The sequence below is a fragment of the Zalophus californianus genome, chromosome 2, assembly GCF_009762305.2.
Source record: "Zalophus californianus isolate mZalCal1 chromosome 2, mZalCal1.pri.v2, whole genome shotgun sequence".
NCBI classification, from domain to species: Eukaryota; Metazoa; Chordata; class Mammalia; order Carnivora; family Otariidae; genus Zalophus; species Zalophus californianus.
This window is the reverse complement of record NC_045596.1, coordinates 70662030-70678296: the sequence shown is the minus strand read 5'-3', so window position 1 is coordinate 70678296 and position 16267 is coordinate 70662030. Positions and strand designations below refer to the sequence as shown.

The 16267-nt window shown below is 41.4% G+C and overlaps 1 protein-coding gene across 11 annotated transcripts in view; it reads left to right on the top strand.

The window, feature by feature from the left end:
- The first annotated feature begins 609 nt into the window (after positions 1–609).
- The window catches only part of KLHL8 (kelch like family member 8), a 58792-nt gene continuing 43134 nt past the window's right edge, over positions 610–16267 (top strand). For 5 of the 11 annotated variants that reach the window (XM_027599491.2, XM_035726243.1, XM_035726245.1 and 2 more), the window contains exons 1-2: positions 611–848; positions 10960–11002. The gene's annotated coding sequence lies outside the window, so the exon portion shown is untranslated. Of the gene's footprint in view, positions 849–2868; positions 2899–10959; positions 11003–15634; positions 15817–16267 lie in introns of those variants that run through there. The other 6 variants (XM_035726244.1, XM_035726247.1, XM_035726240.1 and 3 more) reach the window with 5 other exon arrangements.

The following is a 16267-nucleotide window of genomic DNA, read 5'->3' as shown; positions in this document are numbered from 1 at the left end:
TTCTAATAAAAGACACAGTGTTAGGAGAATATCTTTTAAAAAATTTTTCTTTGCTCTCTCTTAATCTCCCACCTCTACATTCCACTGACTTTATTGAAAAATTGGTTTATTTCAACATCATTTTTATTTGCAATGATTTTTGCCAGTGTCTGCTTAGGTCAATTAACTGCTTCCTTAGGTTTATAAACTGTGGGTCTCACAAGCTGCTGTTGTATATCCTCTGGGGAACATGTGGAGAAAGTGACATAGGAATAAAAACAGAAGTCTTCCCCCCTCCCCCACCATTTTTAAGAAAGCGATAGAAACCCAAGGAACACTCAACGCGCGCGGCAGGGGAGTTGATGGATATAAAAAGAAACCAAATTCTGTACGGCCACCGAAGTGAAGAAACGAATAACTTCAGAGATATTAATAAACTATCCAGAACTGTTTTGAGGACGTCCCCTAGGCCCTGGTCTACCTTCCCCCAGCAGCACAGCACCGCGAGTCCCGGGAACTCTCCCGCCGCCCGGGAGCCAGCGGGGGCGGAGAGGACGTGGGGGGACGGGCACCCGGAGGAGGTAACCATAAACCACACCTCCCAGGGTGCAGTGCGCAGGCTCCGGCGCGCGCTCCGCTCGCAACCTCAGAGGCCGCCGCTCTCGGGGCTGAGCCGGGAGGACGCCGGGCGCCGACCGGGGCTCTACGGGGCCGCGCAGGAGGGCGCGCGTCCGTCGGGTGCTCCAGCTGGGTTAGTGCGGCGCTGCTGGGTGCTGCGGGAGAACGCTGGGTTGCGGGAACCTGGCAGGGCAGCTGCAGCCTTGGCGAGGCCGGCAGGAACCGAGAGGAGAGACGAGCCGAGGACCGAGGTAACTGCGTTCATTCCCCCCCTCACTCCTCTCTTCCCTTTGTGCGGTGCTGTCGGTTCACGCCGAGCCCTCCCTTACCCCAACCCGAAATCGTAACGCCGCCCGGGCTTGCGCCTCCGGCTCGAGGAAACTCCAGCCTTACGAGCAGTAACTAAAACTCCGCAGCTGAGAGGGTTTGGGGCCCATTAAACCGCTGCACGTTTTCTGTCGCTCCCGTTGGCGGGAGGAACAGGGTTGCATTTCCCGGAGGAGATCCCCAGCCTCTGGCTCTGTCAGCCGCGTCGGTGGCTCCCTTGGCTCTCTCCTCTTGGTCGGTCTTTCCAGGAAGAGAGGGACAGGCAGGTGCTTGGTGGGGTGCAAGGAATGAGCAGGAGCGGTGCGGCCGGCTGGGTTCGGGGGCCGGGGGAGGGCGGCCGGCCCGTGGGCGCGCGCGGCAGGTGGGCTCTCTCCCGGCTCTGCGGCATGGGGACTCGCAGCCCGCCCGGGACTGGCCTGCCCAGGGGGCTTGTCGCCGGCCCGGGACTGACCCGCCGGAGGGGCTCGCTGCCTGTCGGCACTTGGCTCTCCGCGGAGCTTGCTGCTAGACGGAATCTGCTGGTACTGGGGGTTTGCGGCTCGTGCCAGGTGTCTCTTCCGCGGTGGTGGAGACCCTGTGGAAGAGTGCCTCCTGGTGTGACATCAGCAACTGCAGCCCCTTTCCGAAGGCGCAGCCGCTCCGCGGAGTTTGTTTTACTGCCCCAGAGCCAGCTGTTTCTTCCTTCCACTCAGTTCTGGGCTTAGTTAACTTGCTGGCTTCTTCAGGCTGGGCTATTTGTCTACAGAGTTGGGAGTTTTCTAGCCCGGGACTTGTCCTTTACTGGATTTGCACAGTCGTAGCGTTTGCGCGCCTGGGTGTGAAAAGCGTTCTACGTGTATTCCCACTGGGCAGTGTTGAATCAGAGGACTTTCGTAGAAAATTGAACCTTTCTCAGTCAGTATTCTTTTTAATCTGTTTTTAATTTAATTTAATTTAATTTATTTGACAGACATAGCGAGAGAGGGAACACAAGCAGGGGGAGTGGGAGAGGGAGAAGAAGGCTTCCCGCGGAGCAGGGAGCCCGATGTGGGACTCGATCCCAGGATCCCGGGATCATGACCTGAGCCGAAGGCAGACCTTAACGACTGAGCCACCCAGGCGCCCCGCCTTTTAATCTGTTTTAATAACATAACTATTTTTGGCCCTTTATGCTAATGTTACCCCTGTGGGTGGTTACCACATTTGGAAGATACTTTGGGGAAAGCTTGAAAAACCTGGGTTGACACAAGTATTTTATCTACTAGTTGCACTTTTTCTTTTCTTCTTTTTTTTATTGTTTTTCTTTTATATAAGTCGATGATTGTTTGACTCTTGCTGTTCTTCATTCTCACTCTATGAGGAAATCCTTTCTCCATGTCCCTTGAATCCTGACCCTGGCAGAGGGTCGACTTGGGAGAACAGAGGACCTCTGCTTGGCGGTGGCTTTTTTCATTGGTTGTTGCTTTTCCTCCTCCCACTGGCACCCCATTTAGTTTGTCAGTCAACCCGCCACCCACTTCAGACTTTTAGTCCCCTAAAATACCAAATAGTATGAACATAAATATAAAAAGGAATCTTAAGATAACTATACTCACATGTGCACTTAGCTTCGTATTAACATTTAAAACTAATTCTTTTAGCATTTAATAAGATTACTGTTAATGGCTTTTTAAATGATATATGCTGTAATAATTGCACATTCTGTATTCTGGCAGGAAACTTAATTCACAGGGTAATTTTTATTTTTATTTTTTTTTCCACAGGGTAATTTTTAGAAGACAATTATTTCCTCATTTGTTAACAAAATGAGGTAAATTTTGACACCTCCGCCCCAGCCCTTTTGCAAAATAGTTTATATTTATGGCAGTTTTAGGTTCATAGCAGGATTGAGTGAAAGGTACAGATTTCCCGTGTACCCTCTGCCTCCATATGCCCCCTGCCTGGCTCCACATAGGCACACCTCCTGCACCATCATTCCATTCCCACATGGAAATGGTACGTTTGTTACAATCGATGAATCTACACTGACAGATCATTATCACCTAAAGTTTATAGTTTACAGTAGGGTGTTGTATATCCTATGGGTTTAGACAAATGACACTTAAAAAAAAATCAAGAAATTTTGATTTGTAGAGAATGGAAGTATTGTTATTTAAAAAAAAGATTACAAGGAATATTTTGAACATCCTAAAAATTAATTTCAAATAGTTTTTGTGTTTTAAAAGAAATTGGATGTTTAAACTTTCAGTTTCTTATATTTACATTTACATTTCTTAACATTGCATGTTAAGAATTAAAGAGATGAATGAGAAGGAATGCTTCATAGAATAACAAAATATCCTTATTTTTCAGTCCTGAAACTCATTAGCTTGACCATTTATTTTTCTGAAAACCATGTTTTATGTTAACCAATGAAGCAAGAGGAAATCAAACATTTTAAATACACTAATTTTTTTTTTACTGATGTCAAGATGTATCTACAATAGAATGTGACCCATTAGGCTTTCTTTTTTTTTTAAATCTGTTTTCTCTGAGGGGTTTTTGTGGCAGCATCAGGATATAATAATGTACTAAGTAAGCTCAGTTCTGGAACTAGACAACTCAATTAGAATCCCAGCTCTCCATTTGTTGGCTGTGTGACCAGGGCAAGTTATTTTCTGAACCTCCATTTTGTTAGCTCTAAAAGGGAGATAGAGTATTAATTGTTATGTGAAATCATTTTATAAATTAATACACTATAACGTTTATTGATATCACTTAGTTACGTGCTGTATTTTAAAATGCTGTCTGTTGGGGCACCTGGGTGGCTCAGTCGGTTAAGCATCTGCCTTTGGCTCAGGGCATGATCCCCCTGTCAGGCTCCCTGTTCAGCAGGGAGCCTGCTTCTCCCTCTCCCTTTGCCTGCCGCTCTGCCTGCTTATGCTCTCTCTCTGTCTCTCTGTCAAATAAATAAATAAAATCTTTAAAAAATAAAATAAAATGCTATCAGTGTATTTTCAGGTGAATACTGCTTAAGTAAATACTATCAAACTTTTTTTTTTAAGGGCTGGCTTTACATGAGAGTTCATTGTCTGGTTATGAATGATTTAGTTGGGTCTTGTGAGTCAGAGGTAAAATTATGAAAGAGAGTCAAAGGTACCTTGGGAAAATTTCTACTTCATGTTTCTGGTTCTTAACCTAGATCTATGGGCATGTCCATAGTCTTACAAGAGTCTGAACTCTGTATATCTGTACTTTGTGGGGAAAAGACCTATAACTTTCAACAGCTGTTCAAAGGGGGTTCATGGACAACCCCTGGCAAAGGTTGAAGAACTGTTAGCATCAGTTATCTAGGCAGTCTTCTTTACTAAACAAAGTTTTGCAGATTATTATTATTTTTAAAGTAAGTTCCACGCCCATCATGGAGTCCAACTTAAGCTCAAACTCACAATCAAGACCTCAGCCGAGATCAAGAGTTAGACATTTAGCTGACTGAGCCATCCAGGCACCCCTTGCAGATTATTTTTAATATTTGTTTTTTTTTTGAGAAAGGTAATTTTTGAACCACCATGAGTGCCTGTTTTTCTTCTAGAACTAGAGGTTGATATTTATGATATACTATGTTCATATGAATGATAGTGCTGTTTCTTATATGTGGAGATGACACTACTGATGGATCCATTATTGTTAGGCAGATACTGTCCATTCCTCCCCTCCCCTCCCGTCTTGATGGGCAACAGAATACTTGGCAAGGAATGATACCCTAATACAATCCAGCATGTTAGAATATTATTTTGAAATGCTAAAAGATGATTTGGTTTCCTTAACTTAAAATTTGAACATTTTTTCTTTTCTCAACAGAACACCAAATGCTAAAGAAAATTATTTTGTCTTCCAAACTAGATAATGACATTTACATAGTGTATTTGTTGTTATATTTCTTCCTGTATAGCACAGAGTGTAATGTTTTATTAATTCTTAATTAATGGTTATTTTGACTTTCAGAATTTCTGGTTTGAAAAAAATTGACAATCTGCTTAAGTAGATTAGATTATAATTTGTAATTTTATAACATTGAAGATTAATCTTATTTGCACTTGGGGAATTTTAGAGTTAGGTTAGAGTTCTAAGTTTGGGTTCATTCTTGTAATAGAGTTTGGAAATAAGCTACATCAACCTGCCGTATGTTTCTTGTTAGTATTAGGTTGCTGAGCTCTGAGGCTTTACAGTGTGAAGCCAACTTCTCTTCTGGATCAGTTACCAGGCCAGGCACTCACAAGGCCTAAAGAGTATGGGGTGAATGAAATAATGCAGAAAACTTAAGAATAAATCTATGCAGTGGAGTAATGTCTTTTGGTCTTTTTCCTTGAGGTGTCTTTTACTTTTCCCCTTTAATATTGGTTACTGTTTTCATTTGAACGGGAAAGCTTTTCAAAGCTCAAGTTCTAAATCAATACTTGGGAATTTATGGAATAAAGTAAACAGAAGTGTGTTTGGCTCTCTACGTTTGCTTCTTATAAAATTAGTCTGAGAGTCCTATATAAATCTCAGAGATCAAGTAGAGGTGAATGCCAGCATTTGCATAGTACTTTCTGTGTACAAGATAAGTCACTATGCTGCATCTTTAGTTATTTTAGTGCCGAGGATTGCTTATTACTTTAATAATGAACGTTTGAGTTAAATTAATTAGACATAAGTTAAAAAGAGGAATCATTTCAGGAAAAATTTTACTTATGGGAATACTATCATTTTAAGAAGATCCGTGATTTTGTGTATTCTCTTACCCTTGAACTTTAAAAAATTCAAAAACTTTTCCTGCCTGGGGAGATTATTATTAATACCCCTATTTTAGTTCTTAAAATTCCTTTGTATATACCATACAGAGATATAGTTGATGTCATCTTTAGCCTTGTGGTAAGAGTTTTGGCTTTGTAGTCAGGCAAGCCTATGTTGAGTCCTGGGCATTGCCACTTAATCACTGGTGACCTTGGGTAGGTTTCTTAGCTTCTCTGAACCTTATTATCTACAGCTGTAAATATAGGAATAATACCTCTTCAGGTTGTCCGAGGACTGAAATGAACAAATGTTAAATATCTAACTCAGATAATAACAGTTACTATATAGTTTATGTGCCAGGCGATTTATTAACTCAGTTAATTCTAATAACAGTCCTATGAAGTTGGTACTGTTACTTTCACATTTTTACAGGTGAAGAAATGGAGGCTAATAAAAAGTTATATAACTTTACCAAGGTCATACAGCTAGTAAGTAGGTAGTGCCAACTATCTTCTCTCTCCCTCTTCCCCTGCCCCTCCTATCTGCTGTCTACAAAGTTGACTGTTGTCATTTAAAAACAAAACAAAACAACAGGAAGACTTAGGGTAATATAGCCAGTCCTCATCTTTTGCTTTAGTGAAAAATGCATCTGAATGTAGATCATTATAAAGCATATTTTATTTGTTTGCTGGAAAAAAATGGAGTATTGTGTTCCTGACCAAGGACTCAGGATCACATAGTTTAAAAAAAAAAATTTATGAGGCGCATGGGTGGCTCAGTTGTTAAGTGTCTGCCTTCAGCTCATGTCGTGATCTCCATGTCCTGGGATGGAGCCCGTGGGGAGCCTGCTTCTCCGTCTCCTGCTCCCCCTGCTTGTGTTCCCTCTCTTGCTGTCTCTTTCTCTGTCAAATACATCTTTAAAAAAATAAATTTATAATAATGTAATATTAAGTAATATGTTATATGTAATATATTAGTAATGTAAAATTATTGCAAAAGTAATGTTCGTTTATTGAATGCTTATTGTATACTAGATATAGGGTTAAATACTTCATATATTATTACTTCATTTAAACTTTTTAAAAAAAAGTTCTTTAAGTGCTCTCTACACCCGATATGGGGCTCCAACTCACAACCCCAAAATCAAGAGTTGCATGCTCTTCTGACTGAGCTAGCCAGGCACCCCTATTATTAGTTCATTTAAACTTCACAAGAACCTTACAAGAAAGCTGAGGCTCAGAGTGATTTTAAGTGACTTGTCCAAGGCTGACAGCTAATAGAGAATCCCAAAGCTGTCTGATCCTAAAGTCTGCTATTAATCACTAGTCTGTGTGCCCTGTGTTACATATGGCTAACAGATTTCTCTAAAAATCAAGGCAACCAGGGCACCTGGCTTAGTTAGTTAAACATTGGAGTCTTGATTTAGCCTAGGTCATGATCTGAGGATTGTGGGATGGAGCCCTGCTTGGGGCACTGTGCTCAGCAGGGAGTCTGCTTGAGATTCCCTCCCCCTCCCCTTCTGCCCTTCCTCACTGCATGCACAGGTGCTCTCTGTCTCTCTCTCTCTCTGTCTCTCTCTCTGTCTCTCTCTCTCTCTGTCTCAAATAAATCTTTAGGGGCACCTGGGTGGCTCAGTTGGTTAAGCTCTGTCTTTGGCTCAGGTCATGATCTCAGAGTCCTGGGATCAAGCTCCGGGTCAGGGCGCCTGCTCATCGGGGAGCCTGCTTTTCCCTCTCCCTCTGCCCCTCTCCCCCCCTCATTATTTCTCTCTCACTCAAATAAATAAAATCTTTTAAAAAATAAATCTTTTAAAATATATAAAAATAAAGGTAACAGCTTAGGGAATTTTAAATAGAAAAAAAAATACTCTCATATTTTAAAGGTAAACAGTGATTACCTAAAACTAGGTTCTTACAGGCTAAACAGCTTGCTCTCACTTTTTTTTAAAGATTTTATTTATTTATTAGAGCACAAGAGGGGGAGCAGACTCCCCACTGAGAAGGGAGCGTGATGCAGGGCGCTATCCCAGCATCCTGGGATCATGATCTGAGCCGAAGGCAGGCGCTTAACCCACTGAGCCACCCAGGCACCCCTTGCTCTCATTTTTTTTTTTTTTAAGATTTTATTTATTTGACACAGAGAGACATAGCGAGAGACGGAACACAAGCAGGGGGAGTGGGAGAGGGAGAAGCAGGCTTCCCGCGGAGCAGGGAGCCCGATATGGGGCTCGATCCCCAGACACTGGGATCATGACCTGAGCCGAAGGCAGATGCTTAATGACTGAGCCACCCAGGCACCCCTCTAACTTTTGTAAATAAATTTTTATTGGAGCACAGCCACACTCATTTCTTTATGTATTGTCTCTGGCTGCTTTCATACTACTATGGCATAGTTGAGTGGTCATGAAAGAGACTGTATGGCCCACAAAGCCTAAAATGTTTACTCTTTGGCCCTTCACAGAAAAGATTACCGATCCATGACCTATCCAATCCTGTTCTTTTATAAATGAAAAAACTGGGACTTGGAGAGATTAGGTAACTTCCCAAAAATGTAACTAGTTAAAATCCAATTATCCTGATACCTAAGTCACTCTTATTTCTGCTATACCATGCCACCTCTTTTTATTTATTTTCATTTTTAAATTTTATTTATTTTTTTAAAGATTTTATTTACTCATTTGAGACACAGACATACAGAAAGAGAGAGAGCATGAGCAGGGGGAGAGGCAGAGGGAGAGGGAGAAGCAGACTCCCCGCTGAGCCAGGAGCCTGATGTGGGGCTCGATCCCAGCACCCTGGGATCATGACCTGAGCCGAAAGCAGACGCTCAACCATCTGAGCCACGCAGGTGCCCCTAAATTTTATTTTTAAGATTTATTTATTCTAGAGAGAGAGCAAGAGCGCACAAATGGGAGGGGCAGAGGAAGAGGGAGAGAATCTCAAGCAGACTCTGTGTGCTGAGCATGGAGCCTGTCGCAGAGCTCATTCTCACAACCCTGAGATTACGACCTGAGCCGAAACCAAGAGTTGGACACTTAGCTGACAGTGCCACCCAGGCACACCCCTGTTTTTATTTTTTAAAGTTTTAATTTATTCATTTAAGTACTCTCTACACTGAACATGGGGCTCGAACTTACAACCTCAAGATCAAGCGTCACATGCTCTTCCAACTGAGCCAGTCAGGTGCCCCATGCTACCTCTCTTTAAGTTCTATAAAATCAGCAGCTGTACCTTATGGTCATTATATAAGGGACTTTAAAGCATTATAAAATGTTTATGACCTATAAGAATATTTAACCTAGTTAAAACAGGCACGCTTGCTGTAATAACAGTAAATAAAGTCATTTCCCTTTCGTTCTTAGAATTTGATGAAGCTTTGGGAATATAATTTGTATGCCCCATTCTGTAAATTTCTGTGACCCATGTTAAACTTACGTTTCCTTATTTTCCTCCACAGATTTCTCTGTAATAAATAGAGACTTGGAATCATTTCATTAATTGATTCCAAAACAGCAATTGCACTTGGAACTATCTTGTGGTTGGAAACCTATCCCATATACATCTTTTTTTTTTTTTTAATTTTATTTATTTGAGAGAGAGAGAATGGAAGAGAGAGAGCACGAGAGGGGGGAGGGTCAGAGGGAGAAGCAGACTCCCTGCTGAGCAGGGAGCCTGATGTGGGACTCCATCCCGGGACTCCAGGATCATGACCTGAGCCGAAGGCAGTCGCTTAACCAACTGAGCCACCCAGGCGCCCTCACATGTACATCTTTACAAAATAGAGATCATACATCTTATATCCAGTTTTCTTTCTCCTTACTTTTGCATTATTCGTGGAATTTTTTAACATTATTCATGGAATTTTTTAAGCATTGAGGTGATATGATCTGATTTAAATTTGGGAATGATCACTGGCAGCAGTAGGAAGAATGCACTGGTAAGAGAAGAGGCTGTTGGGAAGCTGTCATTATAGCTGTGAGATGATGGGGCCTGGGACTAAAGTGGGATTGCTGGAGAAGCAGGGCCAACAGTATGAGAGGAACTGAGGAAGTAGACTGTATGGAACTTGGTTATAGTTTGGTAGAGTGGATTGGGAATTTTGAGTACATGGGAGCTTTCACATTCAGTGGGGAGCCTTGATCATTCAGACTAGTTTGGGTTCTCCCATAATATCCAGTATATCTCTTTACTATTGCCTTTACCACATTATTATTAGCATCTGTTTTTGTCCCATCTGGATAATTCAGGCTCATTAATGGTAGGAATTATGTTATGTCTTAATCATCTTTTTTTAGGGGAGACTTATCTTAGATAACCTTTTTAAAGATTAGATTACTTTTGTGCATACTTTTTTTGTTTTTTTTAAGGAAAACAGAAGAGATAGATAGGTTAAGGTGTTCCTAAATTTCTTCACATTTAGAGTCTGATTCTTTTGAAGCAGTTTTTATCTCAGAGTCATTTGTTTTTTCATACAGCATAATCTGCATCCAGGGGATAGATGATACAGCCTTTAAATGTGCTTTGTCATCATTCTTCCAATTTTGTCACCGTTCTTCCAATTTTTTTTTTTAAGATTTTATTTATTTTGAGGGGTGCCTGTGTGGCTCAGTCGTTAAGCATCTGCCTTCGGCTCAGGTCATGATCCCAGGGTCCTGGGATCGAGCCCCGCATCGGGCTCCCTGCTCAGCGGAAAGCCTTCTTCTTCCTCTCCCACTCCCCCTGCTTGTGTTCCCTCTCTCACTGTGTCTCTCTCTGTCAAATAAATAAATAAAATCTTTAAAAAAAAGTTTTTATTTTGAGAGAGAGAGAGCATGAGCAGAGGGGAGGAACAGAGGTAGAGGGAGAAGCAGACTCCCTGCTAAGCAGGGAGCCTGACGTGGGACTCGATCCCAGGACCCTGGGACCACGACCCAAGCCAAAGGCAGCCACCTAACCAACTGAGCCATTCAGGCACCCCACCATTCTTCCAGTTTTGATGCAGGTGTCTACCTGCTTGGTATGTGATACACATTCTTTTTGCCTGTATCCTCATAGCAAAACATAACACCCTCATCTATTGTGGATATTAACTTTCCGAGTCTTATGAAGTAGTGCTTCTCTCTGTGGCACAGTGCTTCTCTGTGTGTCAAATAAATAAAATCTTAAAAAAAAAAAAAGCACTTGTTTGTTGCTTTTTGTATTTGTCTTTGAATTAACATAATCTGCAGTATACTGTGTGATGACTGACTGATTAAATGAATATATTGTAAGACAAGTGGTATTTCCCCTTAACACTGACAGTATTTCTATTTTTTTATTGCAGTTTCTTGAAATGTGATTATAAAACCATATGATTTACATACATGGTATGTATATGTATGTCTATGTTGGTTTATGTGCTTACCTTGTGAAAATGAAAGGAAGTTTCCAAGCTCCTAGGAGAAGACTGATTCTTGTATAGTCATGGTAACAGTCACTCAAACCAGTTTTAAACCTGCTTACTGAGTAATTGACAGTTCTTTAGAATTGTTTTTAAGTCAGTGTAATCAATCAACAACAACCTGCCTTAGTGAACAGGATTTTGCAAGCCAGCCAGTCAGTGGTAGCTCTTCTAGTAACGCTTCAAAGCCTCTGAAAATCCACCAATCCCTGGACTCCACATTTCCTCCTAAAACCTATATAAGATTAGCAATCTGCTGTACTCAGAAGGACTGTGCCTGAAGCATAGCTTTCTCTAAGTAAGTAATTATTATCTAGCTTTGTGTGTTTTGTTTCATTTCAGATATTGAATGGGAAATACCTTTTCACACTTAGAAACAGATTATTGGTAAATTTATTTTTTGGTAGACTTTATATTTTTATTCAAATAATTATCATTTGTTATCTTTAAGTACAACCCTGTGACTTCTATGACATTCTTAAACAAAACGAGTAAGTAATAGAGTCCCTACCTAAGAGACAGTTCATACATGTTGTTCACATACTTAGGTAAAATTCAAGTCTTTTTAAAAAATTTTTATTTTTTAGGGGTACCTGGGTGGTGCAATTGGTTAAGTGTCTAACTCCTGGTTTTCGCTTAGGTTGTGATCTCAGGGTCATGGGATCAAGCCCTGCATGGGGCTCCATTCTTAGCTTGGAGTCTGCTTAAGATTCTTTCTTCCTCTGCCCCTCCACTCCTCTAAAAATAAATAAATCTTTAAAAATAAAATAAAAATTTTTTTTACTACTTTATACTGGACTTCCCAACTATAATGACTATAAATTATGTGGTCCAGTTCAAAAGAATGATTATAGTAGTGAAATATTAATAGATGGCCTTCTTAATAAAGCAGACCCCAAAATAGAAACATCTTACAAAGTATTTAGTGCAGTGAAAATGTTGTTTGTAGAACAACATGTAGAACAACTCTGGAAATGACACTAGTATTTAACAAGCAGATTTTTTTAAAAATTTTTTTATGTTAATCACCATACATTACATTAACAAGCAGATTTTGATAACAATTGAATCTTATACATGGTAATGCTAAGAAAAACATGTTTTGAATTACAGCAGTAAATTTTTCGAAGTCATATATACCTTGACTAAGTAGGAACTACTGTATCTGTAACCCAGTTCATCAAAGCAGCAGCTTCTCCTTTAATTATTGGCATAATGTATTTTCTTTTGGACTGCTTGATTCAAAATTTAAAATCTCTATTATTTGCTTTTGTAAATAAAAATGAAATAATGAGTATAGCCTATCAGATACTGTATTAAATGTAATATTTTGTATCATTTTAAAATCTTCACCTAACTGAATCATAAAGAGTACAAACTACAGGTATTTATTTATTTTTTATTATTATGTTAATCACTATACATTACATCATTAGTTTTTGATGTAGTGTTCCATGATTCATTGTTTGCATATAACACCCAGTGCTCCATTCAGTACGTGCCCTCCTTAATACCCATCACCAGGCCAACGCATCCCCCCTCCCCTCTAGAACCCTCAGTTTGTTTCTCAGAGTCCATAGTCTCTCATGGTTCTTATCCCCCTCCGATTCCTCCCCCTTCATCCTTCCCTTCCTGCTATCTTCTTCTTTTTTTTTTAAACATATAATGCATTATTTGTTTCAGAGGTACAGGTCTGTGATTCAACAGTCTTACACAATTCACAGTGCTCACCATAGCACATACCCTCCCCAATGTCTATCACCCAGCCACCCCATCCCTCCCACCCCCCACCACTCCAGCAACCCTCAGTTTGTTTCCTGAGATTAGGAATTCCTCATATCAGGTCATATGATACATGTCTTTCTCTGATTGACTTATTTCGCTCAGCATAATACCCTCCAGTTATTTTAAGGAATAATGAATCTAGACTTTCTGGAACAGGAGCTTGGGAAGATGATGGAATAGGATTCTGAGCACTCCTCTCATGGACACATCAGGGTGCAGCTACATAAAGTGCAACTCACTTTGAAAATGACATAAGGACTAACAGAACAGCTGTTCCACAGCTTAAGACATAAAGAAAAGGTCACATTGAGAAGGGTAGGAAGGGCAGAGATGTGGCTGGGAACCAAAACTCTGCACAGTGGGAGGGATATCACAAGCCTGGAGGTCTTCCTTGAGTGAAGGGATCAAGCCCCACATTGGGTACCCCACACTCCAGAGATCTGTACTGAGAAAATGAGCCTCCATAACATCTAGCTTTGAAAATCAGCAGGGTTTAACTGTAGAAGAGCTGGAGGGCTAAAGGAAACTGAGACTCTCTGCTTTTAAAGGGCCAGCACCCTATATTACTCTCTCTGAGACCCAGCACAGAGGCAGCAGTTTGAAAAATGCCTAGCTTATATATGAAGGAGATTTATTGACTAATTTTAGAGAATGTGCTGAAGAGGCTGAGATCTGTAGGAACTTTCTCTGGGAATGGAAGTCCTGGCAGGCATCATTTTTCTTACCCTCCTTCAGCCTAACTGGCCCAAAGCTGGTGGGACTCAGTTCTGATACTCTCCTTCTAGCCTGCTGGTATTGCTCCTCTGCCCAGCATTCTCTTGTGGATCTGCCCCACCCAATCTGCAGGTGTACCTCCAAAGTAGCTTCCATCCTGTCATACCCAGCAGGCAGCCTTGGTGTCTCCCTCCCCGCCAAAGCAACTGCTGCCCCCTCATACCAAGCAGGCAGCTCTTCCCAAGTAATTCCTGCCCCAGGTTGGGGAAACCCTGCCCACCAGCACTCCCACAACAGTTGCAGCTAGGCCTCTCAGTCAGCTGTACCAGGGGCTAACCCCACCCTCCAGCATGCCCATAGTAGCTGCAGCCAGGCCATTTAGCCAGCTGTGCTAGGGACCAGCCCTGCTCATCAGTGTGCCCATGGTAGTTGAGGCTGGTCAATGTAGTCATCCTGGGTGGGGGCCATCCGCACCCACCAATGTACTTGGCAGCGGTCATGGACCAGTTACAATAGGAGGGCACATGCAGCCACACAGGTGATACCCCTGGAGCACCTGGTTCTGGTGACCAGGGGTGGGATTGTGCTCCTGGGCCGCATAGGAGGCCCTTCACACAAGGCCACTACTTTCAAGACAAGGAGACATATCTGACCCACTTGACATAGAAACAGAGTCGGACAACATGAGGGGAGAGAGGAATATGTTCCAAATAAAAGAAGACAAACCTCAGAAAAAGAACTAAATGAAACAGATAAGCAATATACCTGATACAGAGTTCAAAATAATGGTCATGAACATGCCTGCCAGATTTGAGAGAAGAGTGGATGAACTGAGTGAGGATTTTAACAAAGAGAAAATATAAGAAAGAACCAGTCAGAGCTTAAGGGTATAATAACTCAAAGAAGACACTAGAGGGAATCACCAGTGAATTAGAAGATACAGAAAAATGGATCACTGATCTGGAAGGGGGGGGAGTGGAAATCATCCAAGTTGAACAGCAAAAAAGAAGAAAGACTGTTTAAAAAAAATGAGAGTAGGTTAAGGGACCTCTGTGACAATATCATGCATACTGACATTTGCATTATAGGGGCTTCAGAAAGCAAAGAGAGAGAGAAAGTGGCAGATAACTTATCTGTAGAAATGATTGCTGAAGGGGCACCTGGGCGGCTCATTTGGTTGAGCATCTGCCTTTGGCTCGGGCTCAGGTCATGATCTCAGGGTCCTGGGATTGAGCCCCACATCAGGCTCCCTGCTCAGTGGGGAGTGTTCTCCCTCTCCCTCCCGCTCCACCTGCTTGTGTTCTCTCTCTCTCTCTCTCTCTCTCTCTCTCAAATAAATAAATAAATCGAAAAAAGAAAAAAAGAAATGATTGCTGAGAACTTCCCTAGCCTGAGGAAGGAAACAGGCATCCAGGTCCAGAAAGTACAGAGAGCCCTAAACTAGATGAACCCAAAGAGGTCCACACCAAGACATACTAATTAAAATATAAAAAATTAAAAACAGAGTCTTAAAAGCAAGAGAAAAGCAACTAGTTACATACAAGGGAAACCTAAGGCCATTGTTGATTTTTCAGTAGAAACTATTCAGGCCATAACAGAGTGGCATGATATATTCACAGTGCTAAAGGAAAAAACCTATAACCAAGAATACTCTACCCAGCAAGATCATTCAGAATTGAAAGAGAGTTAAAGAGTTTCCCAGACAAAAAAAGTTGGAATTCATTACGACTAAATCGACCTTATAGGAAATTTTAAAGGGACTTCTTTAAGTGGAAAAGAATGGCCAAAACTAGAAGAAAATCATGAAAGGAAAAAGTTCCACTGGTAAAGGCAAACATAATAGTAAAGGTAGTAGATCAGTCACTTATAATGCTAGTATGAAGGTTGTAAGACAAATTTATTATAACTAGTTATATCTACAGTAATTAGTTAAAAGATACACAAATTTAAGAGATGTAAAATATGACATAAGCATGGAAGGGGAGAATAAAAATGTGCTTTTAGAATGGGTTCAAACTTAAGTGACTATCAACTTAAAATAGACTGCTGTATTGCACAGGATGTTAAATATGAACTTCATGGTAACCACAGATCAAAATCCTATAATGGATACACTAAAGATAAAGGAATCCAGTCATACAACTAAAGAATGTCATCAAATCACAAGGGAAGAGAGTACGAGAAGAATGGAACAGTGAAGAATTATAAAAAAAAACCCAGAAAACAACAAAACGGCAATAAGTACGTATCTATCAGTAGTTACTTATTTTTTTTTAAAGATTTTATTTATTTATTAGAGTGCACACATGCAAGTTAGGGGAGAGGCAGAGTGGGAGGGAGAGGGACAAGCAGACTCCATGCTGAGCACAGAGCCTAACATGGGGCTTGATCTCATGACCTGAACTGAAAGCAAGAGTTTGCCGCTCAACTTACTGAGCCATCCAGGCACCCCTATCAGTAGTTACTTTAAATGTGAATGAACTGAATGCTCCGTAAAAAGACATAGGGTGGACGCCTGGGTGGCTCAGTCATTAAGCTTCTGCCTTCAGCTCAGGGCATGATCCCAGGGTCCTGGGATCGAGTCCCACTTCTGGCTCCCTGCTCCACAGGTAGTCTGTTTCTCCCTCTGCCCCTCCCCCCACTCATTCTCTCAATCTCTCGCTCGCTCTCTCAAATAAATAAAATCTTAAAA